Genomic DNA, 27,583 nt, shown 5'->3' with positions numbered 1-27,583 from the left:
AAACTTATGTCTTGCCTTGAACAATTTGGTTGGTATTCGGGATATAAACTAAATTTACACAAAACTCAATGCCTTTCTTTTAATTATTTACCACAGGAAAACATACGTAATAAATATAATTTTAAGTGGAAAACAAAGAATATTAAATATCTAGGGATTAATATACCTAAGAATTTGACTAAAATGTATACAACTAATTATGGCCCTATGACAAAGGAGATAAAAACAGACCTGGATAGTTGGACACCCCTACCTTTAAGTTTATATAACCGAATATAAATTATAAAGATGAATGTTCTGCCACGACTGCTGTTTCTTTTCCAATCTCTACCTATTGAAATACCAAAAAAACAATTTAATGATTGGAATCAAATGATTTCGAGATTTATATGGAAGAATCTGAAACCCAGAGTGAGACTTAAAACACTACAATTAACAAAGGAAAGGGGAGGACTGTCCCTTCCGTGTTTGGAGGATTATTATAAAGCAGCACAACTAAAACACCTAGTCAGCTGGTGTATAGATGATTATGATGCAAAATGGAAAGAAATAGAATTTAATCAGTTGGACTTTCCCCCTCCTTGTTTATTAGGGGACAAAAGGACTTTGACTATGCACCCCAACAAATTAAGCACTTGGACATTGGTTCCCCTTAATATTTGGTTTAAAGAGTGCAAAACCCTAAAGTTGGAGAGACATGCACAGCTGTTAAGATGGGTGGCATATGATAGAGACTTTAAACCTTCTCAGATGGACGCACGGTTTAAACAATGGATTTGGAACGGCATTACTTCATACTGTACAATCTCATCTAAGACAGATTTAGATAGCTTTCAAAGTCTAATTGATAGATATAACTTAGAGAAACAGGATTTCTATAGATATTTACAGCTTAGAACTCACTTTAATAAAAACATTAAAAATAAGGAGGGAAGTGACCTGAGTCTCATTAACATTTTTGTTGCTGCATATAAAGGTAGTATTCATAAGAAACTAGTATCAAGAATATATACATACTGTACATACAGTCTGCCAAGTCTCTCTCTACCTTATATGTTAAAGAGAAATGGGAGAAGGAGGCGAACATATTTCTGTCAGAAGAAGATTGGACAAATATTTGTAAAACACAACATACTACCTCTAGTTCTGGTCAATGGAGAGAATTCTCATGGAAAAATATGATTAGATTCTTTATTACTCCAAAAAGGAAATACTCACAGAATGGTAACTTAGATTCTGCAAGTTGCTGGAGATGATGTAACAATTTTATGGCTGATTATTATCATATATTCTGGAATTGTCCAGCAATCCAATCTTATTGGTTAATGGTGGTCACTGAAATTGAATCAATACTGGGTTTTGAGATTGATCATAGCTTTGGTACTATATATTTAGGAAACATACAAACCGATTTTAATGCACAAGACAAATACCTTCTCAAAATACTATTAGTTGCTAGTAAAAAAGCAATAACCAAGAAATGGTTGGAAGAGATTCCACCAACAAAGGATGAGTGGATAACAATTGTAGATAATATGTTTGAAATGGAGAAACTCACCTTTTCTTTAAGACTAAACATGGATAAATGCTATAAAAATTGGTCAAAATGGTTTATATATAAGAATATAGAAAATATATAATTTGCTAGGAAATGCTTTGCAATGAGTGCGAACCCCCCTCCTCCCCTTATTTATATTTATTTATATTTTTTATTTTTATTTTTTCAATATATGTACATATATATGTATATTATATATGTGAAATATTTTGTTTGGACCGCACATTACAGATTGTAAAAGACTGAATCATATGGACTTTAAGGAAACTATGTTGGTGTTTATGCTTATAACACAGTACCTTTTACTGACGGGTTAAGGTGGGGGCTGATGGGAGAGTAACCTGTACTATAAAAACGACTGTATAAGAAGAATGTAATAATTGTATGTGATGCCTCTGGTGATCTGTTTGTTCCGTTATGTTAAAACGAATAAAAAACAAAAGTTAAAAAAAAAAAAAAAAGCTGACAACCATGATTGAAACATACACCAAGCTGCCCTGAATGCATGCTCAAATTAATCTGCAGACAATTCAAAATCAAGCAGAACAGTTTGTACAAGTTGCTGAGAAATTTTGACTTTCCCCATTTGTCATAATCAAATAAAACATGTTATACAATTGCGAGGTAAATAGTCACTCGAATTTGCATCAAAGTGATCATTGACGCCAATGCACAGTAAAAAAGTTAAAGAAAAAATTTTAATTATAATAATTTCAAGAAAGTTTCAATTCAAATCATCCCATTTACAAGCTGCTGTTGATACAACATTGACATTGTCATGCCTCAACTGCACTTTTGTCATGTCAATTGATATAAAAATTGTGTGGCAAATATGTTGTCACCTTTGATATTACTTTATTCAGCATCACAATAATTATGTGCAACAGTCACAACTGCTTGACATTAGTTACTTACTGAAATGGTGCTGAATAACTTGTTTTTTACAATACATAAAACAACATGGCATTTTATACAATTATATTTTAAAATGTATTATTAGAAATTAAAATAAATGGTTCCAGCCTAAAACAATTAACTATTCATGTGTTTTAGGCAACTATTTACAAGCATTTTGATGGTTTAAAAGCCATCACCCAATAATTGACCTATAATTTCCAAGGGATTGGGGTAAGATGGTGGCATTTAATCCCTCCTTGAGTGAATCCTTCTCAATTGGTCAATGGTCCTTATTGGAAGTTTGCCCCCAAGTAGTCACTGGACCCTGATATAAATAGACACAAAAACTATTATAGATGGACTGTAACACAATATACATTCTGGAAATAAGAGTTTCTAAACAAACTTACTTATTGTTTACTAGTCATAAGCAAATATTCAATGCAGCCAAGGACTACTCAAACTAGGGCTGTGCAATTAATCGAAAATCCGGTTTCGATTTTGATTACGGCTTCTATTGATTATGAAAAACCATTAAACGAGATAAACGATTATTCCATCATATACCGCCTCCTTTCCAGTTCCACGTGAAAGTGACTGAAAGATGTAGTGTAATGTAACTTTTGCAGCATAAGATGCGCATCATTCATATTTTTAAAAGCGCAAAAGAGCACGTGCTGTTGTGTGTGCGCGCTGCGCTTAGCCTCGAAAAGGTATTTTGTGTGTGTTTGTGTGTGTCTGTGTGCGCATGGTCCGCGATTAGCCTCGGACAGCAGAGCACGCACATCTAACTCCATCTTAATGTGAGCGCTTTAATGGTCAAATACATGCACAGTGTTTAATGATTATTCATATTAATCCTAATTTGTTTAGTAAACAAACAAGTTGAGAATCAAAAGACATGTAAAAGTGAAACCATATCATAGCTGCACTATTCTTAAAGTGACAGCGTGCGATATTCCTGCTGCTGTTTTTCTTATTAATCAAACAACAAAAACACAAAATCCACTCACTGCTCTTGACTGAAGGACTTTTGTAGTTAAAGCTTTTTCTTACAGTGAAGATGCTTAAGACACAGTTTAAACATAACAGATTTAATAGCTCATTTCTAATAACTGATTTCTTTTAACTTTGCTATGATAACAGCACATAATATTTTACTAGATATTTTTCAAGATACTAGTATTCAGCTTAAAGTGACATTTAAAGGCTTAATTAGAGTAAATAGGCAAGTCATTATGTAACAGTAGTTTCTTCTGCAGACAATCAAAAATATATATTGCTTGGGGAGGCTAATAATATTCAGCTATTAAAATAGGTTTCAAAATATTTAAACCTGATTTTATTCTAGCTGAAATAAAATAAGCCTTTCTCCAGAAGAAAAAAAAATATTATAGGAAATACTGTAAAACTTGCTCTGTTAAACATAATTTGGGAAATATTTGTATATAAAAATAAATTCACAGAAGGGCAAATCATTTTGACTTCAACTGATAATCATTTTGAATAATCGTGATTACAATTATGACCAAAATAATCGTGATTATAATTTCTCCCGTAATCGAGCAGCCCTGGCAGAAAGCTAAACGAGCTAAGGAAAGACAATTAAACAAAGAATGGGAGAATGAAATGAAAAAGATAACAGAAGGAAATATGGATATTAGGAGAATAGTGATATTAGAAGAGAAACTGAAAAAACTAGAAGAGGAAAAATGTATGGGAGCTAGAATAAGAAGTAAGATAAAAAATACAGTGGAAGGAGAAAGAAGTACAAAGTTCTTTTATGATCTAGAAAAAACACGACAAAAAGCAGATTTGATAAAGAATGTCTCTACAAAAGAGAAAACTGTCAAAGATAAAGAAAGTATTTTAAGAACCGTTAAAGATTTCTATGAAACTTTGTTTAAAGCAAAAGGAGTTCATGAAGAAGATAAGGATTTTTTATTAAATCAAATAAAGGTTAAAGTAAGTGAAGAGGATAAAAAAACTGTGTGATAGTGATATAACTGAAGATGAGATCAATGAAGCTATAACACAATTAAGTAATGGGAAAAGCCCTGGTTTAGATGGTTTGTCATCCGAATTTTATAAGACTTTTAAAGATGTTTTAATTCCAATTTTAAAAGATCTTTTTATTGCTATTTTTAAAAAAGGACAGTTGAGTGAGAGTATGAAGAAAGGAATGATTAAAATAATTTATAAAAATAAAGGTGATAAAGATGATTTGCAAAATTATAGACCTTTTAGTATGCTTAATACAGATTATAAAATATTAGCAAAGATTTTAGCAAACAGGCTTAAAAAGATAGTTTCCACTCTTATTACTACTAACCAGGCTTATGGTGTTATAGGAAGAGATATAGCAGACACAGTAACAAGCATCAGAGATTTAATCTGGTACATAAAAGAAAAAAAAGATGAAGGATTTTTATTCAGCATAGATTTAGAAAAGGCTTTTGATAGAGTTGAGCATAGCTATTTATTTGACATAATCCAGAAATTTGGCTTTGGTGAGAATTTTATTAAGTGGATAAAATGTTTTTATACAGATATTTTAAGTTGTTTTAAAATAATTGGATTTTTAACCGATTACATTGAGATTTCTAGATCTATAAGACAAGGATGTCCTTTATCAGCGTTATTATACACACTAGTTGCTGAACCATTAGGCTTAGCTATAAATGGAGAAAGGGAAATTAAAGGGTTTAAAATAGAAATTAATAGAACAGAACAGAAAATTTTCCAGTATGCTGATGATACCACTCTATTTTTAAAAGATTTTAAAAGTGTTGGAAAAGCTATGGAAATATTTGATAAATATTGTCGAGGATCGGGAGCAAAAGTAAATAAAGAAAAAACTGAATATATGAAGATGGGTAAAGTAGACGTTCCACAAGGAAATTGGGAATATAAAGAACAAAAAAATTACATAAAGATCTTAGGCATTACACTGGGATATGATGAAATTAAAACTAGAGAAATAATTTGGGATGAACTTATAAATAAAATGGAAAAAAGATTATGTTTTTGGAAACAGAGAGTATTGTTTTTAAAAGGAAAAGTACTGGTATTAAATTCTCTTTTTCTATCTAAGATGTGGTATGTTTTAAGTGTTGTTAGTCTACCTACGTGGGTGTATAAGAAAATAAAAACTATGATTTTAAAGTTTTTATGGGATGATAAACCATCTAAAATTGCATAAACACTATCATTGGAAAGGTGGATGAGGGAGGACTAGGACTTATAGATCCATGGATAAGAATGAAAAGCATGAGAATTAAAACATTAAAAAAGTTTTTAAATGAAGACAATATTCCATGGAAAAGCATAATGAGTTATTTTATTAATAAATGTGGACAAATAGGAGATGATTTCTTATGGATGGCATTTAAAGACCGCATGATAGAAAATATTCCTGAGTTTTATAAAGAGTTGTTGAGAACATGGAAATGCTTTTATAATAATATACAAACTGAGATTGAAGGGAGAGAACTTTATTTACAGCAACCCCTATTTTTAAATCAGAACAATAAAAGCAAAAAGCAAATGTTTTATGAGAACTGGTATGCAGTGGGTTTTAGACAAGTAAAAGACATTTTATATGAAATAAAACCTGGGTTTTTACCGACTCAAGCAATAATAGATACACTGGAGGAAATAGAAGATGTAGATGATAAAGAAAAAATTGAAGATCAATACAAGAAGTTAAGATTAGCATTACCAGATCACTGGATCAAAACTATTGAAGAGAATGAAAAAGAAACTGAAAATAGAAAAATAAAAGTTTTTTTAAAAATGGATGAAGATAAAATTAGTATCAATGATTGTCCTATCAAGATGTTTTATACATGTTTGTGTAACACTGTGTTTATAAAACCTAAATCAAGAGAATTTTGGGAAAAGTTATTTGAAAACTTTGATACTTCAAATATATGGAAAAATGTAAGATCAATTTTAAAAAGTCCAGCATTGGAAAACTTTGATTTTATGTTAAGACACAACTGCATAATGACAGAGATTATCTTTAAAATGATTGGGGTATCACAAGATGATTTGTGTAAAGTGTGTTTGGAAAAAAAGGAAGGTGTGTTACACCTATTTTTAAATTGTAAAAAGTTGAGTGATTTTATGAAGATGTTGAAAACAATGGTGTGTAATTTTCTGTATGATGAAAACATTATTTTAGAAGAATGGGATACACTGTTTTTATTTGGTTTTAATGGGAAAACAAAAAATAAGTTTGCTCTTAATTATATGTTGACTCTTGCAAGATTTACAATATGGAAAAGAAGAAATATTATGAAACAAAAGAAAAAAGAAATTCCATTGGTTTTGTTGTACATACAGATTGTGACTGAGGAAATAATGGTTATATATGACTATTGCAAAATGTATGAAAAGATGGACATTTTTGAAAAATGTATTACAAAAAACAATCCATATATTGTACAAACTTGGACTGGTTTTGAAGTTTTCTTACCTGGAGAATTTTAAATATTTTATCTTTTAAATATTTGTATGTATAAATGTCATGATTGTTGATGATGTATTTTTTAATAAAGAAAAAAAAAAATCTCATCTGAACTCGGAAGTAAAGCAGGGTCGGGCCTGGTTAGTACTTGGATGGGAGACCGCCTGGGAATACCAGGTGCTGTAAGCTTTTCGAAGTCCTTCATTTGGCAGCTGATAGACTTCCCCGTGTCACAGCTTCGCTGCCATTATTTTTTTCTCGCCTTCAAGGGCATTGTTTCTGTCGGTGCTGTGTCGATGCCAGCTGAGCTGCGCTCGGTCCCTGGTGCTGCGCCTGTTTTAAATAGCCAACTCTTGACGGCCTCTTTCGCTTACGACCATACCACCCTGAGCACGCTAGAGGTAGTGGTGGGCAAAGCGAGGCTTCGTGAAACACTGAAACAGTCGAAGCAAATGTGTCGAAGCTTCGAAACGTTTCGAAACCCCACTCTACAGTGACATCTAGTGGTCATTTTTTATGTATTGCTCTGAAACAGCTTCAGCGAAGAACAGTTGAACAAATCGAGGGATTAAACCCAACTTTGTTTGTTGGGTCCTCTAAGTAACATAGTGTAGTGGTTAAGGTGTTAGACTTCCATGCGGGGTGATCGGTTTCGATGCCAGACTATGGCAGTTGTTTTGAAATGCTTCAATACCAATTGGTAATGCTTTGCTCTTGTATCGTTTTGTTTCAACATTGGTCTGATATCCGAATGAACAATTTGTGAATAAATATGTCTTGTTTTTGTCTTAAAACAGGGTTGTTGTTAGATCAAAAACGGTGGCCTGAAGTTATCAAGAATTATTTATATTATTCATTAAATTTCCCATTTATTGTATTTTATTAATGTCTACCTAAACCTAACCATACTGTAAAAATATTTATTATTGTTTTACAGTGTTACAAAAATGATGCTAAATTGATGGCGTAGCTGCAGCTGTATCCTATTTAGGCTACACAAAACAGAAACATGATTAAAATACATAAAACCATGATTTCAGAGTATTTTTACAAGTCGGGATTCGAACCCAAAACATCATGCAAAGCATAGAATCACTTTGCAAAACACAGTCCTCTAAGCCATATGACACATAGATTGATTGATGACCTTGGCAGTCAAATGAGGATTCGCCAGGTCTCGAAACGTTTCTAAGCTGATCGATGCTTTGAATCGCTTTAGTCACGTGACTAGGTGTTTCGAAACACTTTAGTCACGTGACTTGGGTGCTTCGGATCATGCTTCGGTGCAGTGTTTCGAAACACTTGCGCTTCGGGATCTCGACACTGTGTCGAAACATCAGTTTCACGTCAGCCATCCCTAGCTAGAGGGAGCTAGAGTGCAACAAGGAAGTGACTGGCAGCAGTCAGGAGAGGAAGGCTCTCCTCCATTTTTTCTGTTTATTCTTTTTGTGTTTTACACTTTTTGTGGACTGATATAGTTTTTTTTGTTTTTGATTTTTGTTTTTTAACCCCCTGACAGCAGCTTTTTGCTGGCTGGAGGGTGGTTTTTTCCATGTGTTTTTTTGCTATGGAGCAAACAAAGGACGGATTGTTGGCAAACGACCCTGGACTGGATGCAGATACACGAAAGGAATATGAAACAGGACTGGATGACGAGACAAGAATGGTTAAAGACAACGGACTGGAAAATGGACAACGAGCTGGTCACGGAAAAGCCAAGTAGGTGGAAGAAAGTATTTAAAGGAGGCAACAGTTATCATTAATATGGAAGATGTACAGGAAGTGAGAGCAGAAGATATTATTAAAGCGGTGATTGAAAAGTGTGGACATGGAAAAATTCTGGCTTTAAGACCAAGACAAGGGAAAGAGTACGAACTAACAATGGAAACAGAAGAATTATGTGAACAATTGACTGACAAACTGATGATAAACGGGGTGAACTGTGAAATTAAAAAGCTTCATAATAGGGATTTTGTTGTTTCCTTCATGCACCTGACGGTCTATCTTGAAGATAAGGAAATTCTGGAAAAATTAGATACTTGGGGAGTTTGTCCCATATCTAAAATTAAACGAAGGTTTTATCCGGGTACCGACATAGAAGACGGAACAAGGTTCCTTAAAGTGAGGTTCCCTAAAGAGGTGGCATCCTTGCCATATAGCACAAAAATAGAGACAGCAGAAGGAACGCAGTACTTCAGGGTGATGCACAGCCATCAGGTGAAGACCTGTAGACTGTGCATGAGCCCGGAGCACATGCTGAAAGACTGTCCAGAATTCAAGTGCTACAAATGCGAGGAAAGGGGGCATTTTGCAAGAGACTGTATCACTGTCAGGTGCCCGGAATGTAAAAATTTTTTAAACAAGTGTGAATGCTGGATGGAAGGAGAGGAAGGAGGAGGAGAAGATCAGGACCGGCAGGTGCATGAAGAAAACAACAAAAGGGAAGAAGATAATGAAGCAATAGAAAGGACAATGGAGGAGGAAATGAATAACAATGAAAAAAAGGAAGGAGAAAACGAAAATGAAGAGAAAGAAGTACAGTTATCAGGACAGGATGGACAGTGGTCACAAATGGAAATATCGGACAGTTTTAAAACTTTTTTAAACACGGTGGAAAAAGAGGAACTAAGAAAGACTGGTCAAGCTGAAGGAATGGCAAATGATGAAGAAACAAGGATGGAAAATGTGGTTAAGAACAAAGTGGAAAGAGGATTTTTAAGAAGAAGAACTTTTAAGGTAAAACCAAACTTGGACAAAGAAAAAAGTTTTAACAAAGAACAGAGCTAAATATGTAAATAGGTATGAAGTGTTAAGGGGACTGGAAGAAGATGAAGAAAAATTATGTTTTTAAAATATTTTATCTATTTTAAAATGCTTTTAATCTTTGTCTCTTTTAACGGAAGGAGTTGTTGGTTGAGAGTGTTGGAAGGAGAGGAAGGACAATGAGGATGTGTAGGTTTTTAATTTCATTTTTATTTATTTTAATGGTTTTAAACTGTGTGTCTTTTAATGCAAGGGGACTGATGGGAAAATATAAATTTGAGAAAATAAGAGACAAATGTAAACACAAGGAAGTGATAGGTTTACAGGAAACAAACTGGAAAGAACATGCAATGGACGATTTTAAAAAGTTGTGGCAAGGGGATATTATATATAATAATGGTGATGGTAAATCTGGAAGAGGTGTTGCTTTTTTAATAAGGAAAGATGTTTTAAACTTTAAAAGAATTGTGTATAGGGATAATAATGGAAAATGTTTAGTAATAGAGGTGAACTATGAAGGACATGAATTAATAATAGCAAATATACATGCACCAACAGAAGATAAAGACAAAAAAGAATTTTTTGAGGTTTTAAATAAAGTATTAAAAGGTTTTAAAGAAATAATAATGATGGGAGATTTTAATACTGTTTTTAGAAAACAAGATATGGCTGATGGAATGGTATTTAAATCGGATATAGGAAGAAAGGAAATAAATGAGTTAATAAAGGAAAATAGTTTAGTAGATATATGGAGGGAAAGGAATAGAGAAAAAAGAGAGTTTTCAAGGAGACAAATAGTGGGGAATTTTATATGTCAAACGAGAATAGATTTTATTTTATGTACTAGAAATATTGAAAATTTTATAGAAAACATACAGTATGAAGAAAACAGTTTTAGTGATCATAAGCTCTTGCATTTTAAAGTGAATATAGAAAACATACAAAAAGGACCAGGGACTTGGATTTTAAACACAACCATTTTAAAGAATCAAGATTATGTTCAAAAAGTCAAAGAAATAATAGAGAAAGAAAAAGAAAATAGAATGTATGATGAAGATAAAAGGATATGGTGGGAAAACACAAAATATCAAATAAGATAATACACAATCAAATATTGTGCAGTACTACAAAGATGTAAAAAGTATACAGAAAAAGAAGTTAAAAGATCCTTAGAAAAAGAATTAAACAAAGAAAATAAAGATATTGAAAAAATCAAAGAAATAGAGCAAAAATTAAGAGATTTAGAAGAAGACAAATATAAGGGAGCAATGTTGAGGAGCAGATCTAAATACACAGTAGAAGGGGAAAAATGCACTAAATTCTTTTTTGATTTAGAGAAGCAAAGAGGTAAAGCAGGAATAATAAAGGAAATTAAAGGGAGAAATGAAAAAATGGCGAAAGGAAACATAGAAATACTAGAAGAAGTCAAGCATTTTTATGAAGATCTATTTAAAGCAAAAGGTATTGATGAAGAAAAAGAAAGGAAGATTCTAAATTATATAAAAGTAAAACTAGAAAAAGATGACAACAAAGAATGTGACAGAGAAATAGAAGAAGAAGAGATTGAAATTGCAATAAATCAACTAAATAAAAAGAAAAGTCCAGGTATAGATGGAATAGGAAATGAATTTTATATTGTTTTTAAAGATATTTTAAAAGGAATACTTAAAGAAGTTTTTAAAGAAATTTTTAAATGTAAAGAGATGAATGAAAGAATGGAGATGGGATTAATGAAGTTAATATATAAAAGAAAAGGAGCAAAAACTGAATTACAAAATTATAGACCTATAACAATGTTGAATACAGATTTAAAGATTTTAGCAAAAGTTTTAGCGAATAGATTGAAGGAAGTAATGCCTAAATTAATTAAATCAAATCAAGCATATGCAATAAAAGGGAGAGATATAGCAGATGTAACAATGAGTATTAAAAGCACAATAGATTATTTACAAGAAAAGAAGATGAATGGTTTTTTAATTAGTGTAGATTTTGAAAAGGCGTTTGACAGAGTCGAACATACTTACTTATTTGATGTACTCAAAACATTTGGATTTGGAGAGAATTTTATTAATTGGATTAAAATTTTATATAAAGGGGCTTTAACAAAAGTAAAATGTAATGGTTTTTTAACAGATTGTTTTAAAATTACAAGATCGATTAGACAAGGATGTCCTCTTTCAGCACTATTATATTCCCTAGTCGCAGAACCTTTAGGGTTAGCAATAAAACAAGAAACTAAAATTAAAGGAATAAAAATAGAAGAGGAGGATGAAGGAAAAATATACCAGTATGCTAATGATACAACAATAATAGTGAAGGAGAAAAAGAGTGTAAAAGAAGCCATGAAAAAAGTACAAGAGTTTTGTAAGGGAACAGGAAGCAAAATAAATGAAAATAAAACACAATATATGAGGTTTGGTAAAGCAGATATTTTAACAGATTGTTTCCAGTTTAGAGAAGTAGAAGAACTGAAAATTTTAGGAATTTTAATTGGTAAAAATGAAAGAAAAGCAACAGAAAAGATGTGGGATGATCTAATAAGAGGAATAGAATCAAGATTAAATTTCTGGAGGATGAGAGAACTTTGCTTAAAGGGGAAAGCCTTAATATTAAATGTTTTAATGACATCAAAGCTATGGTACACATTATATGTAACAGAAATGCCATGTTGGATAGAAGGGAGATTAAAAAAGTGTGTTCAAGATTTTTTATGGGAGGGGAAACCCCCAAGAATTGCGTACAATACAATAATAGGAGCAACAGAAGAAGGAGGGATAGGATTGATGGATATTAAACAAAGGAAGGAACTCAACAGAATGGAAAAAGGTTATGAAATATTTTTTAAACAAAGTTGGCAATTTTAACTTAGGAGAAGACATTCTTTGGTTAAAAACTAAAAACTGGATGACGGAAAAGTTACCAGGGTTTTATCAAGAAATTTTAAGTGCATGGGGGAAATTTTTAGACGGAGTATTTTACCAAGTAAAGGGAAGAGAAAACTTGTTAAATCAACCTTTTTTTTAAATAAAAGTATTTTAAAAGAAGGGAAGGAACTGTTTTTTAAAAAATGGATGGATGTGGGGATTTTAAGAATAAGGGATGTTCTTTATGAATTCAAAAAGGGATTTTTAACTAAGCAATATATAGTAGACCTAATGGAAGAAGCTAAAGAGGAATACAGTGTAAAGGAAATAGAAAATAAACTTGAAACGGTCAAAGGTGCCATACCAAAAGAATGGATTACAAGAATAGAAAATATGGAAGAATGCGGGAATGAAAAAGTCATACATGTCTATTTAAAAGGAAAGCTTTGTAATTTTAAAGATTGTTTACTGAAAGACTTTTATGTGTATTTTAGAGATTTAGAGATGTATTTCAAGAACCAATAGCAAATAACTTTTGGGTACAAAGATTGAATAGTGTGAAAAAGGAAAATATATGGAAAAACATTAGAGGGAAAATAATAGAAACAAGATTGGAATGTTTTGAATATTTTATAAGACACAAGGCAATTTTTACTGAGTGCATTTTAACAAAGATACAGAGAGAACAAAATGCAACATGTAAGGTTTGTTTTCAAGAAGATGAAGGAATTTTACACCTGTTTTTATACTGTAAAGAATTAGAATGTTTTTATATGAAATGCCAAAAAATGCTAAAAGATTTATTGAAAGACTGGGATGAAGAACAATTGGAATGGAATACTCTGGTGATGTTCGGATGGAATATGCAAAACAAAAACAAAAAGTTTGTAAATCTTCTTATAATGATGATTAAAAAATGTGTGTGGGAAAGAAGAAATGTAGCAAAACAGGAAAAAGTTGTTTTAAATGTGTGGAATGTACTAAAACAAAAAATGGAAAGATACATAGAAAGACTGTACTGGTATTTTAAAGGAGAAGATATGTTACCAAGCTTTTATGATGTGTTTAATGATGAAGTGTATAATGTTTTAAATGGTTTAAAGTGGAAAATGCCCAAAGAGGATGTTATGAAGAATGTTGATTTTAATGTAATTGTTTTGTGAAATTTCTTGAAGTATTTAAATGTTAATGTAATGTGATTATTTTTTAATAAAAAAAAAAAAAAAAAAAAAGAAATGCCCGATCTCATCTGGACTCGGAAGTAAAGCAGGGTCGGGCCTGGTTAGTACTTGGATGGGAGACCGCCTGGGAATACCAGGTGCTGTAAGCTTTTCGAAGTCCTTCATTTGGCAGCTGATAGACTTCCCCGTGTCACAGCTTCACTGCCATTATTTTTTCTGGCCTTCAAGGGCATTGTTTCTGTCGGTGCTGTGTCGATGCCAGCTGAGCTGCGCTCGTTCCCTGGTGCTGCGCCTGTTTTAAATAGCCAACTCTTGACGGCCTCTATCGCTTACGGCCATACCACCCTGGACACGCCCTCTAGTGTGAGTTAGAGTTGTTGCACTGCAGGAAGTGTGAGGTGGCAGAAGGAAGAGAGAGGCTCTTCCATTTTGGCAGTTTTGTTTTTTATTTTTAGTTTTTGCATTACAAAGTTTACTTAACCCTTAAAGACCTAGAGGTATTTTGTGGGCACCTAATGGGCCTATATTATCATTTTTTTAAAGCAGTTTTATTTTTATTTTAGCAGTCAGCCTCAAGTGTCATATATCACTTTAAACAGGAGAACCTGAAGTTTCAATCTGTATCATTTAAAGGTCCAGTCTAAAATATTTTTTGGTCCAAAAACATATGAACAGACAGAAAATATTCCAGAATTTTCCAGAAACGATTTTTAAAAAAAGTGGCATTTTCTAGTTATTTCAAACAAAACCTTATGAAGTTTGTTTTTCTTTCTTTAGAAATACATGCTATGATGTTTTATACTTCCAAAATAAATTGTGTCTACATCCACAATTCCCTGAGCAAGTTATAGCAATTTATTTCAATGTTATTCCAAGGCGTTTTTTTATGGGGGGAAAAAAATGCATTTATTTACCGACAATGTATTTGCCCAAAAGTTCTGGGAATGAACTAAACAGAAAAAAAATGTTACAAAATAATAGAACAGTGAAGCAAATTTGACTTTTTCCAAATAATATATTTTCAGTTACTATAAACAACACCACTTACAATGAACAAATAAAATAAGAAAATAATAAATAATGTGTCAAAGTCCAAATAAACATGGTTCAAATCCTCAGTAAAAAAATAGATATAAATATTTACTATACTTTAAATAGTTACATAACGAAACTAGATTCAATATGGAACATCCTTAGGTTTTATGTGCCAGCATGGATATGGTTGTATGTGGATATGGATTTGGATATGGTTGTCTGCAATGCAGACAAACAGCTGCACCTTCATTTGCGTCCTTTGAAAACAGCAAGAGCAGCAGTTCGTCTTTGCTGTGTCACTGTTTTGTCATTTTTCTGTGCTGCTGTGCATGCAAAAGTACTTAGTATGAGAATTATTTCATGCAAAACTTTTTTTTTGCATTTTATTTAGCCGCGCATAAATGTATGCCTATCTCTCATTCCGTGTTGTTCAAAAAGCTTGTTGGTCCACAAACAAAAGCGAAACCTATGCTTATTGGTTGTGATATAGCGAGTTTCAACCAATCCGGGCATGGAGGAGGGACAATGCATCAATGTATCATGTCTGGTTTGTCCGGAGACACAGTGACGAGCGTTTCTTTGTCAAATCAGCGTTGTCAAATTTTGATGACGTAACCGAATCAGATCAGCGGATCAAAAGTTATTAAACATTTAAGAGCAATACTTATTTTTAGCCGCGGGCGGCTGTCTCGGTCTTTAAGGGTTAACTGAAAAAACAATTAAAAGATTAATTTTAACTAACCCCAAACAGTAACACTGTTTTGGGGTTAGAAAACAACAACATGGACACAACAGAGAAAGAGAATGGACAGGACACGAATGAAGAAAGGAATGGGGAGCAAGGAAATGCTACAAACATGTTTGAAAGGACTCGAAATGAAGATGCTGGAGAAAACAGCAAGGAGACATGGGCAACAGTTGTTTCAAAGAAAAAAGAAGGGAAAGGATGTGGTCAAGAAAAGAAAGGGGATCTACAATCAAATGCAAGTATTGAAAGTGAAAAGAATATTGAAGGACAAAGGAATGCTTTAAGTCAAAAACAACAGATGCTGAACAAACTAAAGAAGCAAGCAAGGTATCAAAGAGAGTACAAGAAGGAAGCCACACTAACAATGATGGTAAGAGACATTGAAAACGCAACTATAAACAACATAATTAAAGCAGTAGAAGACAAAGTCGGGATTGGCAAACTACTTGGACTGAGAAGAAAAAACAACAATGAATTTGAACTGACAATGGAAAGTGAAAAAGAATGCGAGATATTGTTAAACGGACTGATGATTAATGGAGAAGAATGTGAGATGAAAAAGCTGTGTGCAACAGAAAAAATGGTATCATTTCTGAACTTGCCAAGTTATATACAAGATGATGAGATACAACAGAAACTAAGCAATTGGGGAGTAACTCCGATACTTCCAATAAGAAGAAAATATCATCCGGGAACAATGGTGGCAGATGGAACACGCTTTGTCAGGGTAAAATTTCCCAAAGAAGTGAAATCTTTACCATACAATGTTGGCTTCATGACGGAAGAAGGGATGCAATATTTCAGAGTGATTCATGATAATCAACTGAAAATGTGCAGACTCTGCTCCAGTACAGAGCATGAGAAGAAAGACTGCCCAAATTTCACATGCAGGAGATGTCTTCAGCAGGGGCATTATGTGCGGGACTGCGAAGTTCCGCAGTGCCAGGGCTGCGAGAGGGCATCGACAAGATGTAACTGTGAAAAAGAGGAGGAAATTGAAAGGATGGAAATACAAGAATCACTTGAAAATACGGCAACAGAAAGGAAGGAGGACAAAACAGAAGAAGAAAACAATACAGAAGAGGACAGAAATGAGCAAGAGGATAAAGGAATGGAACTGGGAGAAGGAGCAAACAAGGAAGAAGAAGAACCAAATAATAGACAATTTGCTGAGGAACAAGATGATGAGGACCCTATAGAACTGAACAATGAAGAGAGACAGGAGAAAACAAGGACTGAGGACAATGAAATAAGAGCAATAAATGAGGTAAGAGCAATGGATTTTGAAAGGGGGAATTATGGACTGGAAAAAAAAGAAAAAGGAAAAAAGATAAAAGATTTAAAATCAAGATCTAAAAGTGGCTTAAACATTGAAATGGTCCTACAACGGCAGAAAATAAGAAGAGAAGAGATTAAAGAAAGAATGGAAAGGAAAAAATTTGAAAAAGGAGATGCAAGAAAAATTTGTTTAAGTGACAGTGACTCAGAATGAATGGTGGTTATTGGTTTATCCAATAATTATACTAATGAGTAATGTATGTGTGGTATCATTGAATGTAAGAGGATTGTCCAAATGTGAAAAGTTTGAAAGATTAACGTGTTTGACAAAAAAGTGTGATATATTATGTTTACAAGAGACAAAGTGGGAAAATGAGATTAAAAATGAAATGAGAAAATTATGGAATGGTGAAATATTTAGTAATGGAAATATAGAAAAGAATAGAGGAGTAGCAATTTTAATAAAAAGAGGGATTTTTGAGAAAGTAGAATTAGACTATAAAGACACAAATGGAAGAATAATAATTGTAAAAGTTCTGTATGGTGGGAAAAGTTTTAGAGTATGCAACATACATGCACCAAATGAGGAAAAGGACAAATATAACTTTTATAAGGAAATAGATAAGCTAATAGAAAAGAATGAAAACATATATATTTTAGGAGATTTTAATATTGCCATGCAAAGAATAGATATAGATGACTCAATGAATTTTAGAACAGACAGAGGGAGGAATGAACTACAAAATTTAATGAGAAAATGTGATTTGGTAGACGTATGGAGAGAGCGAAATGGTATGAAAAGAGAGTATTCAAGAAGAGAAATTGCAAATAGGATTTTAAAGCAAAGTAGAATTGACTTGTTTTTATGTAAAAAAATGAAGTACAATATGTTAACACAATTTTATATAAAACCTATAGTGAAAGTGATCATGATTTTTTATGGATAACAATGAATTTTAATGAGATTGAAAAAGGACCAGGAGTGTGGATACTCAACACTGAGCTGTTAAAAATAGAAAGTTATAAAATGGATATAGAAACAGGTTTATGGTGGGATAATCTGAAAAATAGAATAAAAGAATACTCAATAAATATATCAGAAAAAATACAAAAGGCAAAAAAATTCAAAGAAAATAAAATTAGAAAAGAATGGAATGAAGAAATGAGTAAAGTAAATGGGATAAATGTTGACAAAATAATTGAATTACAGGAAAAGCTGAAGAAAATTGAAGAAGAAAAGTGTAAAGGAGTAATAATTGGAAGCAGAGCTAAAAACATTGTAGAAGGAGAAAGAAGTACAAAATACTTTTATGAATTAGAAAAAATAAGACAGAGAGCAGCTATAATAAAATGTATAAAAACCCAAGATGGGAAAACTGTAGAGGACAAAGAGGGAATTTTAAATGAAACTAGACGATTTTATAAGGAATTATTTACAGAAAATGGAGTTAATTTAAATGATGAACATTTTTTATTAGGAAAAATAACAGCAAAATTAAATAAAGAAGACAAGGAAATGTGTGAGAGTGAGATAACAGATTTAGAAATAGAAACAGCTATTGATCAGTCGAGAAATGGGAAAAGTCCAGGAATAGATGGACTACCAGTTGAGTTTTATAAAGTTTTTAAAAATGTTTTAATTCCTATTTTAAATGAAATATACAGTGATATTTATGAAAAATGGGGAGTTAACTAATAGTATGAAGAAGGGAATGGTGAAAATGATTTATAAAAGAAATGGAGACAAAGGAGACTTAAAAAATTATCGACCCTTAAGCATGCTGAACACAGACTATAAAGTTTTAGCAAAGGTTTTAGCTAATAGATTGAAAGTAGTTGTACCTAACATAATCAAAACAAATTAAGCATATGCAGTTCTAAAAAGAGACATAACTGATGTCATAAACAATATAAGAGATGTAATATGGTATATGAGAGAGGAAAAAGAAACAGGATATATAATCAGTGTCGATTTAGAAAAAGCTTTTGATAGAGTGGAACACAAATATATGATGGATGTAATGGAGAGATTTGGTTTTGGAGAAAGATACTTACAATGGATAAAATGTTTATATGCAGATATAACAAGCTGTATAAAAGTAAATGGTTTTTTAACTAAAGATTTTAAAATAACAAGATCAATAAGACAAGGATGTCCAATGTCAGCACTATTATACACACTTGTATCTGAAACATTGGGATTAGCAATTGATAATGAAACACAAATACGAGGATTATGTATAAAAGGAACAGAGTTAGAACACAAAATATTTCAGTATGCTGATGATACTACTTTAATAGTAAAAGATATTAAAAGTATTGAAAAAGTAGAGGAAATTTTAAACAGATATTGTAATGGAACAGGAGCCAAAATTAATAAGGAAAAAACTAAATACATGAGAATGGGAAAAATAAATGTTTTACCAGAAAAAATAAAATTTAAAGAGGAGAAAGTTAATATGAAAATTTTAGGTATAAGGGTTGGTAAAAATGAAAATGAAACAAGGAATTTAATGTGGGAGGAAGTTTTAAAGGGAATGGAGAAAAGATTACATTTCTGGAAATTAAGAGGTTTGTTTTTAAAGGGGAAAGTTTTAGTTTTAAATTCCTTATTTTTATCAAAAATGTGGTATGTTTTAGGTACAGTGAGTTTGCCAATGAGTGTGTATAAAAAGATAAAAGCTATTGTTTTAGATTTCTTATGGGATGGAAAACCTTCCAAAATAGCGTATGACACCATAATTGGTAAAGTTGAAGAAGGAGGCTTAGGTTTAATTGATCCACTAATCAGAATGAAAAGCATAAGAATTAAAACTGTAAATAAATATTGGAAAGAAGAAAAACATGTATGGAAAGATGTGATGAGGTATTTTTTAAATAAATGTGGGGAAATGCAAGAATATATATTATGGATGAAGCCCAAAGAGAATATGATGAATAAAGTTCCAGAATTCTATAAAGAGGTTATCAAAGCATGGGGAGATTTTAGAAAGCATATTGATTGTTCATTTAGTAAAGAAGAGATTTTAAAGCAACCGCTGTTTTTAAATGAATACATTAAAGAAGGGAATAATACTATTTTTTATAAGAAATGGTTTAATGCAGGAATAAAGCAAATTAAAGATATTTTATATGAAGTGATACCTGGTTATGTACAGGCGCACGTAATAAAAGATGCAATAATAGAAAACTATGAAAACGAAACTAAAAGAGTTATTGAAAAGCAGCTTAACAACTTGAAAAAAAATATACCAAAAGAATGGAAAGAAATTATAGAAAATAAATTTGAAATGCACAGCGATGAAGGAAGGGTGATAAACTTTAAAGAAAATCAATATGCTTTTAAAGATGGTATACTGAAAATGTTTTATTCTTGTTTACGTAAAGATGTTTTTGTTACACCCAAAGCAGAAAAGTACTGGAAAAGATTATATCCCAATATTGAAAAGAAGGAAATATGGCAAAACGTAAGAGCTTGGTGGAAAAGTCCCGTTTTAGAGAATTTTGATTACATTTTAAGACAAAACTGTTTATTAAGTGAAATGAGATTGTGTAAAATAGGTTTGGCAAATGATGCAAGATGTAAAGTTTGTAATGAAGAAGATGAAGGTTTACTACATTTGTTTTTTAAATGCAAAGAGTTAAAATGTTTTATTGGAAAAATTAAGGAAATGCTAAATGAAATGGGGATTGAAAATGAAGTTGTTGATGAGGAATGGGAAACATTATTTTTATTTGGTTGTAAAACAGAAGGTAAAAACACAAGGTTCATAAACTTCTTTTTAACAGTTGCAAGAAATGTGATATGGAATAGAAGGAATATTGTTAAACAAAAGAATGGCAAATTGTCTGTGTGTAAATTGTTTCAAAGAAAAATGTCTGAACTGCTTAATACTCTTTTCTATTACTGTAACATAAATGACAAGATTGATGTATTTGAAAAAGACTTTTTAAACGGGAATACATATGTTCAAATGGCTTTATATAATGTAAATGTATTATTACCTGAATGTAACTGTTTTTAATTTTTGATATAAAAAAAAAAAAAAAAGAAATGCCCGATCTCATCTGAACTCGGAAGTAAAGCAGGGTCGGGCCTGGTTAGTACTTGCATGGGAGACCGCCTGGGAATACCAGGTGCTGTAAGCTTTTCGAAGTGCTTCATTTGGCAGCTGATTTAAATAGCCAACGCTTGACAGCCTCTTTCGCTTACGGCCTTACCACCCTGGAAATGCCCGATCTCATCTGAACTCGGAAGTAAAGCAGGGTCGGGCCTGGTTAGTACTTGGATGGGAGACCGCCTGGGAATACCAGGTGCTGTAAGCTTTTCGAAGTGCTTCATTTGGCAGCTGCTTTAAATAGCCAACGCTTGACAGCCTCTTTCGCTTACGGCCATACCACCCTGGAAATGCCCGATCTCATCTGAACTCGGAAGTAAAGCAGGGTCGGGCCTGGTTAGTACTTGGATGGGAGACCGCCTGGGAATACCAGGTGCTGTAAGCTTTTCGAAGTGCTTCATTTGGCAGCTGCTTTAAATAGCCAACGCTTGACAGCCACTTTCGCTTACGGCCATACCACCCTGGAAATGCCCGATCTCATCTGAACTCGGAAGTAAAGCAGGGTCGGGCCTGGTTAGTACTTGGATGGGAGACCGCCTGGGAATACCAGGTGCTGTAAGCTTTTCGAAGGGCTTCATTTGGCAGCTGATTTAAATAGCCAACGCTTGACAGCCTCTTTCGCTTACGGCCACACCACCCTGGAAATGCCCGATCTCATCTGAACTCGGAAGTAAAGCAGGGTCGGGCCTGGTTAGTACTTGGATGGGAGACCGCCTGGGAATACCAGGTGCTGTAAGCTTTTCGAAGGGCTTCATTTGGCAGCTGATTTAAATAGCCAACGCTTGACAGCCTCTTTCGCTTACGGCCACACCACCCTGGAAATGCCCGATCTCATCTGAACTCGGAAGTAAAGCAGGGTCGGGCCTGGTTAGTACTTGGATGGGAGACCGCCTGGGAATACCAGGTGCTGTAAGCTTTTCGAAGGGCTTCATTTGGCAGCTGATTTAAATAGCCAACGCTTGACAGCCTCTTTCGCTTACGGCCACACCACCCTGGAAATGCCCGATCTCATCTGAACTCGGAAGTAAAGCAGGGTCGGGCCTGGTTAGTACTTGGATGGGAGACCGCCTGGGAATACCAGGTGCTGTAAGCTTTTCGAAGGGCTTCATTATGCAGCTGATTTAAATAGCCAACGCTTGACAGCCTCTTTCGCTTACGGTCACACCACCCTGGAAATGCCCGATCTCATCTGAACTCGGAAGTAAAGCAGGGTCGGGCCTGGTTAGTACTTGGATGGGAGACCGCCTGGGAATACCAGGTGCTGTAAGCTTTTCGAAGGGCTTCATTTGGCAGCTGATTTAAATAGCCAACGCTTGACAGCCTCTTTCGCTTACGGCCACACCACCCTGGAAATGCCCGATCTCATCTGAACTCGGAAGTAAAGCAGGGTCGGGCCTGGTTAGTACTTGGATGGGAGACCGCCTGGGAATACCAGGTGCTGTAAGCTTTTCGAAGTGCTTCATTTGGCAGCTGATTTAAATAGCCAACGCTTGACAGCCTCTTTCGCTTACGGCCACACCACCCTGGAAATGCCCGATCTCATCTGAACTCGGAAGTAAAGCAGGGTCGGGCCTGGTTAGTACTTGGATGGGAGACCGCCTGGGAATACCAGGTGCTGTAAGCTTTTCGAAGTGCTTCATTTGGCAGCTGATTTAAATAGCCAACGCTTGACAGCCTCTTTCGCTTACGGCCATACCACCCTGGAAATGCCCGATCTCATCTGAACTCGGAAGTAAAGCAGGGTCGGGCCTGGTTAGTACTTGGATGGGAGACCGCCTGGGAATACCAGGTGCTGTAAGCTTTTCGAAGTGCTTCATTTGGCAGCTGATTTAAATAGCCAACGCTTGACAGCCTCTTTCGCTTACGGCCATACCACCCTGGAAATGCCCGATCTCATCTGAACTCGGAAGTAAAGCAGGGTCGGGCCTGGTTAGTACTTGGATGGGAGACCGCCTGGGAATACCAGGTGCTGTAAGCTTTTCGAAGTGCTTCATTTGGCAGCTGCTTTAAATAGCCAACGCTTGACAGCCTCTTTCGCTTACGGCCATACCACCCTGGAAATGCCTGAGGCGCTATTGAGCAAGGAAGGAAGTGTGAAGATTGGTAGAAGAAGTAGTGTGAGAACACTTTTTGTTTTGAAAGCTTTTTATTCTTTCTAGTTTTTTGGATTGTTTTTTCTTTAAGATGACCAAAAGAGGATCAAGAAGGTTTTTAGTTGGAGTTTATCACTCCCCACTCAGCATTTTTGCTGTTTGGGGAATATTTATTTTTGTTTGTCTACTGGACTGCTAAAGACAACGGCTAAACAGCATTAAGATGGAAAAACAAAGAGGTGAGCAGATTGTAAGCATGGATGGAGATGATGGCCAAGGAAGACGTGTTTTTCAGAAAAAGCTAACAGTATTGGTTGAAATTGTGGGAGAAGATAAAATTACAATGATGGAGCTTTTGAAGAAAGTGAGAGAAGATTGTGGTGTTGTAATTGGCTGCAGATATAAGAACCCAAAAGAGTATGAATTAACTATGAATGAAGAGGAAGGGAAAGAAAAAATACTGGATGGGCTGAAGATAAAAAACAGCCGGATAATGGTAAAGGAAATAAACAACAATGAGATGGTGGTCTCTTTTCTGAATCTGCCAACATACATTGAAGATGAGGAAATAATTGGAAAACTAACTGAATGGGGAGTGAAAGCAGCTTCACCTGTCAAAAGGAGAATGTGGCCAGGAACGGATATTGCAGATGGAACACGATTTCTAAAAGTTAAGTTCACAGATACTGTGAAATCGCTACCATACTCAACAAAGTTTGAGACGCTGACAGGAACAGAACATTTTAGGGTCATACATGACAGACAGGTGAAAGTCTGCAGAGTCTGTATCCAACCAGGACACATTGTAAGAGACTGCCCTAACTTTAAGTGTTATAAATGTGGCATTCAGGGTCATTATGTGCGCGAATGTGACAAAGGAAAATGCAAGTTGTGTAAGATGGTCACTGCAATGTGTGTATGCAGAATTCCAGAGGAAGAAATCATGGGAAGCTCTCTGGATCTATATGAAAGTGTGGAGGAGGCAATAACAGGAAAGGAAAAAGATGAAGAAGATGAACAGAATGAAGAAGATATAATGGTAGAACGAAGGGCTGGAGAAGAAGTACAAGAGCCGATGGATGACTCACAAGATGCCATGGGAAAATTCCCACAGAAGCAAGTGGTTCAAGAGGAAGAGGAATTATTAATTGAAGGAGGAGGGAATGGTAAGAAAGGAGGTCAAGAAAAAGCGAACCAAGATGGGAAGGAGCACAAGGAAAATCAAAGGGGAAGAGACTTCATGACAAGAATTTTAGAGACACCACTGATACAACTGGAGGAGGAAATGGACTTGAGTGCCGGAAATATCAAGATGCTGAAAAGGAAAATGAAAGGCACTGAAGAAGAGACTACAAAAAAGTAAGATCTGAAGACAGTTTCAAATGTGGGTTCTCCTCTTTTTTATACTATATGCAATGTGTGACTTGCTGAAAATTGCCTGTTTGAACTGCAATGGACTAAGAGAAATGGAAAAGTTTGAGAGGGTGATTAGAAAGTTCAAAACAGATGTAATTTGTTTGCAAGAAACACATTGGTCAAATGATAAAATGAGTGATATAAAAAAAGTTTGGGGAGAAGAGATTTATGTAAATCATGGAAGTCAGAGAGCATGCGGTGTGGCGATTTTGCTTAAAAAGGGAGGAATACATAATGTAAAGCAAATACATAACGATGGTAATGGTAGATTGTTGGGAATAGACTTCATGTATTACAATGAATCCTTTAGATTGCTTAATTTATATGCTCCTAACATAGAAACTGAAAGAAAAGAGGTTTTTAAAACAATGAAACCACTGTGCACAGGCAACTGCATAGTAGTTGGAGATTTTAATGTTTGGTGCACAAGGCTTGATGTGTCAAAAAGTATTAATTTTAAATCAGATGCATCCAGAAGATACTTAAATGAATTAATGCAAAGTGAGAACATGGTGGATGCCTGGAGGGAGGAGAACCCATTCAAGAGGGAATTCTCAAGAAGGCAAATAGTATTAGGGGTTTTAAAACAAAGTCGTATAGACTTATGTTTAGTAAAAAGGGAAATATTGCAGTATGTGAAAAATGTAAGTTATAAGTTTATTGAAATAGGAGATCATGCTGCTATGATGGTAAAGATGAGTTTAAATTTAGAATCAAGGGGTGGGGGGATGTGGTGCCTAAATGCAAGTTTATTAAAAGAAGAGGCATATAGGGAGAGCATTGAAAGATGTATAAGGTATGAAATGGAAAATCCATTATTTGAAAATAATGTATGCGAGTGGTGGGAGGATTTGAAAGAGAAAATAAAAATAAGAAGTATACGATATTCCAAACAGAGGAACTTTAAGAGAAAAATGGAGATGGAAAACATGAGAAATAATTTAGAGAAAGAAGCAGAGAAAATAGAAAACAACCCTGAGTACACAAAAGAAAACTTTCTGAGGATAAAAGGGGTATTGGAGATGTATGAAACAGAAAAATGTGAAGGTGCAAAAGTGAGAAGCAGGGCAAAGTATGCACTTGAAGGGGAGAGGTGTACAAAATACTTTCTAAATTTGGAAAAGGGAAAGCAGAGGAAAAATTACATTACAGAACTTAAAAATGAAAATGGTGAAAAGATAACAGATTATGTAAAAATATTGGAAACAGTACAATTATTTTATGAAAGACTTTTTTAGAAAGAGAATACAAAACAGGAATATGTGGACAAAGTTTTAAATACTGTAAACGTTAAGTTAAGTGATGAAGAAAGGGAGACATGTGAAGGAGATATAAACATAGAAGAAATAAAACAAGCAATAAAAGAAACAAAAGTGAATAAAAGTCCAGGGTCAGATGGGTTAACGCATGAGTTTTATAAAACTTTTGAAGAGATATTAACACCGATACTGATGAAATTATTTAAACATATGGAAGAAAGAAGAGAGATACCAGAATCAACAGGTTTGGGAGTAATCACCATACTTTACAAGAATAAAGGCAGTCCGCTAGATTTGGAAAATTATAGACCTTTAAGTCTTTTAAACACAGATTATAAGATTCTAACAAAAATTTTAGCTAATAGAATAAAAAGAGTAGTGCGAAGCATAATATCACCTAATCAAGCTTATGGCATACCAGGGAGGGACATCACTGACACAATATGCACAATTAGAGATGTTGTGAGCAGCATGGACAAAGATGGAGAAGGAGGATTAATGCTATGCATTGACCTAAATAAAGCATTTGACAGGGTAGAACACAATTTCATGGAACAAGCAATGAGAAGATATGGGTTTGGAGAGAAGATTTTAAATTGGATAAAGCTGTTGTATAAAAATGCAAAAAGTTGTGTAAAAGTGAATGGAGTTTTAACAAACACCTTTCCATTGGAAAGATCAGTGAGGCAGGGATGTCCGTTGTCAGCGATGCTATACTCAATATCTATAGAATCGCTGGCAACACTAGTAAAGCAAGATAAGGAAATAAGAGGAATTCAAATACCATATGGTGGTGTGAGTTTAATTCATCAGTACGCAGATGATACAACGTTCACAGTAAGGGACATGAGAAGTATAAAACGAATAATGAATCATATAGAAGTATATGGGAAAGCATCAGGAGCTAAAATCAATATAGAAAAATCTGAAATAATGAGTATAGGTGGGGTGGGGTTGAGTGGGTGTGATATACCTTTCAAAGTTGCAAAAGAACAAACAGTGATTCTTGGAGTTAATATAGGAGTGAATACAAAAGAAGCAACAAATGCCACATGGACGGGTATCTTAAATAAAATTAAAAAAGTTTTAGGATACTGGAAATTAAGAGAATTAAGACTAAAGGGCAAAATCACAGTTGTGAATTCATTGCTTCTAACTAAATGTAACTATATTTTAGGTGCAGTTGACTTACCGGTGTGGGTTTTAAATGAGATAAAAGAGGTTCTGAATAATTTCATATGGGGAGGGAAAGGAGTCAAAATATCCAACAAAACATTAATAGCAGACTACAAAGAAGGAGGTTTAAAGCTGATTGATCTTAATATTAAAAAGAAAGCATTAAGAGTGAAAATAATGAAAAAACTCCTATATGGTAATGAGAAATTTGGGTGGAAAGGTTTTATGAGAGAATATTTGAGTAAAAGTAGTGGATGTGGAGAAGAAGGGGTTTTCATGTCTTTAAAGAAACCAATGTATGAAAACATACCTGTATTTTATCAAGAAGTATGCAGTGCTTGGTCTGAATTTGTAATGGAAGTGGGATATGAGTGTGAAAATATAAATCAAATACATAAGCAGCCAGTATTTCTGAATCCAAAGATACAGATGAGAGGGAGGATGTTTTATAATAGACTGTATATGAAAGCTGGAATAAGACAAGTAAAAGACATGGTATATGAATTTGTCAAAGGTTTTTTACCAAACAGAGCTATTTATGACTCTGTGGTGGAGTGGGATGATGAAATAAAAAAATCACAAGTAGACTCTGTTTGTGAAAACATCAGAGTTAGCTTACCAAAGAGATGGGTTGAAATGATTGAGAGAGAAAGTGCCAAACCAGGAAATTGGGGAATGCCAGAAATGTTTATTGTCAAAAATGGTAAAAAGATATGTTTATCTGAT

The 27,583-nt window shown here is 34.0% G+C and overlaps 11 non-coding genes across 11 annotated transcripts; all 11 read left to right on the top strand.

The window, feature by feature from the left end:
- The first annotated feature begins 21,002 nt into the window (after window positions 1-21,002).
- On the top strand, window positions 21,003-21,121 carry LOC137493630 (5S ribosomal RNA). The gene has a single exon (XR_011013605.1). It is a non-coding gene; the product is annotated as a 5S ribosomal RNA (ribosomal RNA).
- A 58-nt stretch (window positions 21,122-21,179) lies between these two features.
- LOC137493600 (5S ribosomal RNA) lies at window positions 21,180-21,298 on the top strand. Its single transcript, XR_011013575.2, has one exon. It is a non-coding gene; the product is annotated as a 5S ribosomal RNA (ribosomal RNA).
- A 58-nt stretch (window positions 21,299-21,356) lies between these two features.
- Window positions 21,357-21,475, top strand: LOC137492135 (5S ribosomal RNA). Its single transcript, XR_011012107.1, has one exon. It is a non-coding gene; the product is annotated as a 5S ribosomal RNA (ribosomal RNA).
- Window positions 21,476-21,533: 58 nt separating this feature from the next.
- On the top strand, window positions 21,534-21,652 carry LOC137493629 (5S ribosomal RNA). The gene has a single exon (XR_011013604.2). It is a non-coding gene; the product is annotated as a 5S ribosomal RNA (ribosomal RNA).
- Window positions 21,653-21,710: 58 nt separating this feature from the next.
- On the top strand, window positions 21,711-21,829 carry LOC137492134 (5S ribosomal RNA). The gene has a single exon (XR_011012106.2). It is a non-coding gene; the product is annotated as a 5S ribosomal RNA (ribosomal RNA).
- Window positions 21,830-21,887: 58 nt separating this feature from the next.
- Window positions 21,888-22,006, top strand: LOC137493599 (5S ribosomal RNA). The gene has a single exon (XR_011013574.1). It is a non-coding gene; the product is annotated as a 5S ribosomal RNA (ribosomal RNA).
- A 58-nt stretch (window positions 22,007-22,064) lies between these two features.
- On the top strand, window positions 22,065-22,183 carry LOC137493598 (5S ribosomal RNA). The gene has a single exon (XR_011013573.2). It is a non-coding gene; the product is annotated as a 5S ribosomal RNA (ribosomal RNA).
- Window positions 22,184-22,241: 58 nt separating this feature from the next.
- On the top strand, window positions 22,242-22,360 carry LOC137493597 (5S ribosomal RNA). Its single transcript, XR_011013572.1, has one exon. It is a non-coding gene; the product is annotated as a 5S ribosomal RNA (ribosomal RNA).
- Window positions 22,361-22,418: 58 nt separating this feature from the next.
- Window positions 22,419-22,537, top strand: LOC137493596 (5S ribosomal RNA). The gene has a single exon (XR_011013571.1). It is a non-coding gene; the product is annotated as a 5S ribosomal RNA (ribosomal RNA).
- A 58-nt stretch (window positions 22,538-22,595) lies between these two features.
- LOC137492133 (5S ribosomal RNA) lies at window positions 22,596-22,714 on the top strand. Its single transcript, XR_011012105.1, has one exon. It is a non-coding gene; the product is annotated as a 5S ribosomal RNA (ribosomal RNA).
- A 58-nt stretch (window positions 22,715-22,772) lies between these two features.
- LOC137492132 (5S ribosomal RNA) lies at window positions 22,773-22,891 on the top strand. The gene has a single exon (XR_011012104.1). It is a non-coding gene; the product is annotated as a 5S ribosomal RNA (ribosomal RNA).
- The last annotated feature ends 4,692 nt before the right edge of the window (window positions 22,892-27,583 follow it).

The sequence above is a fragment of the Danio rerio genome, chromosome 4 (assembly GCF_049306965.1).
Source record: "Danio rerio strain Tuebingen ecotype United States chromosome 4, GRCz12tu, whole genome shotgun sequence".
NCBI lineage: Eukaryota > Metazoa > Chordata > Actinopteri > Cypriniformes > Danionidae > Danio > Danio rerio.
The sequence above is the reverse complement of the archived record's forward strand: the minus strand, read 5'-3'. Positions and strand labels throughout refer to the sequence as shown.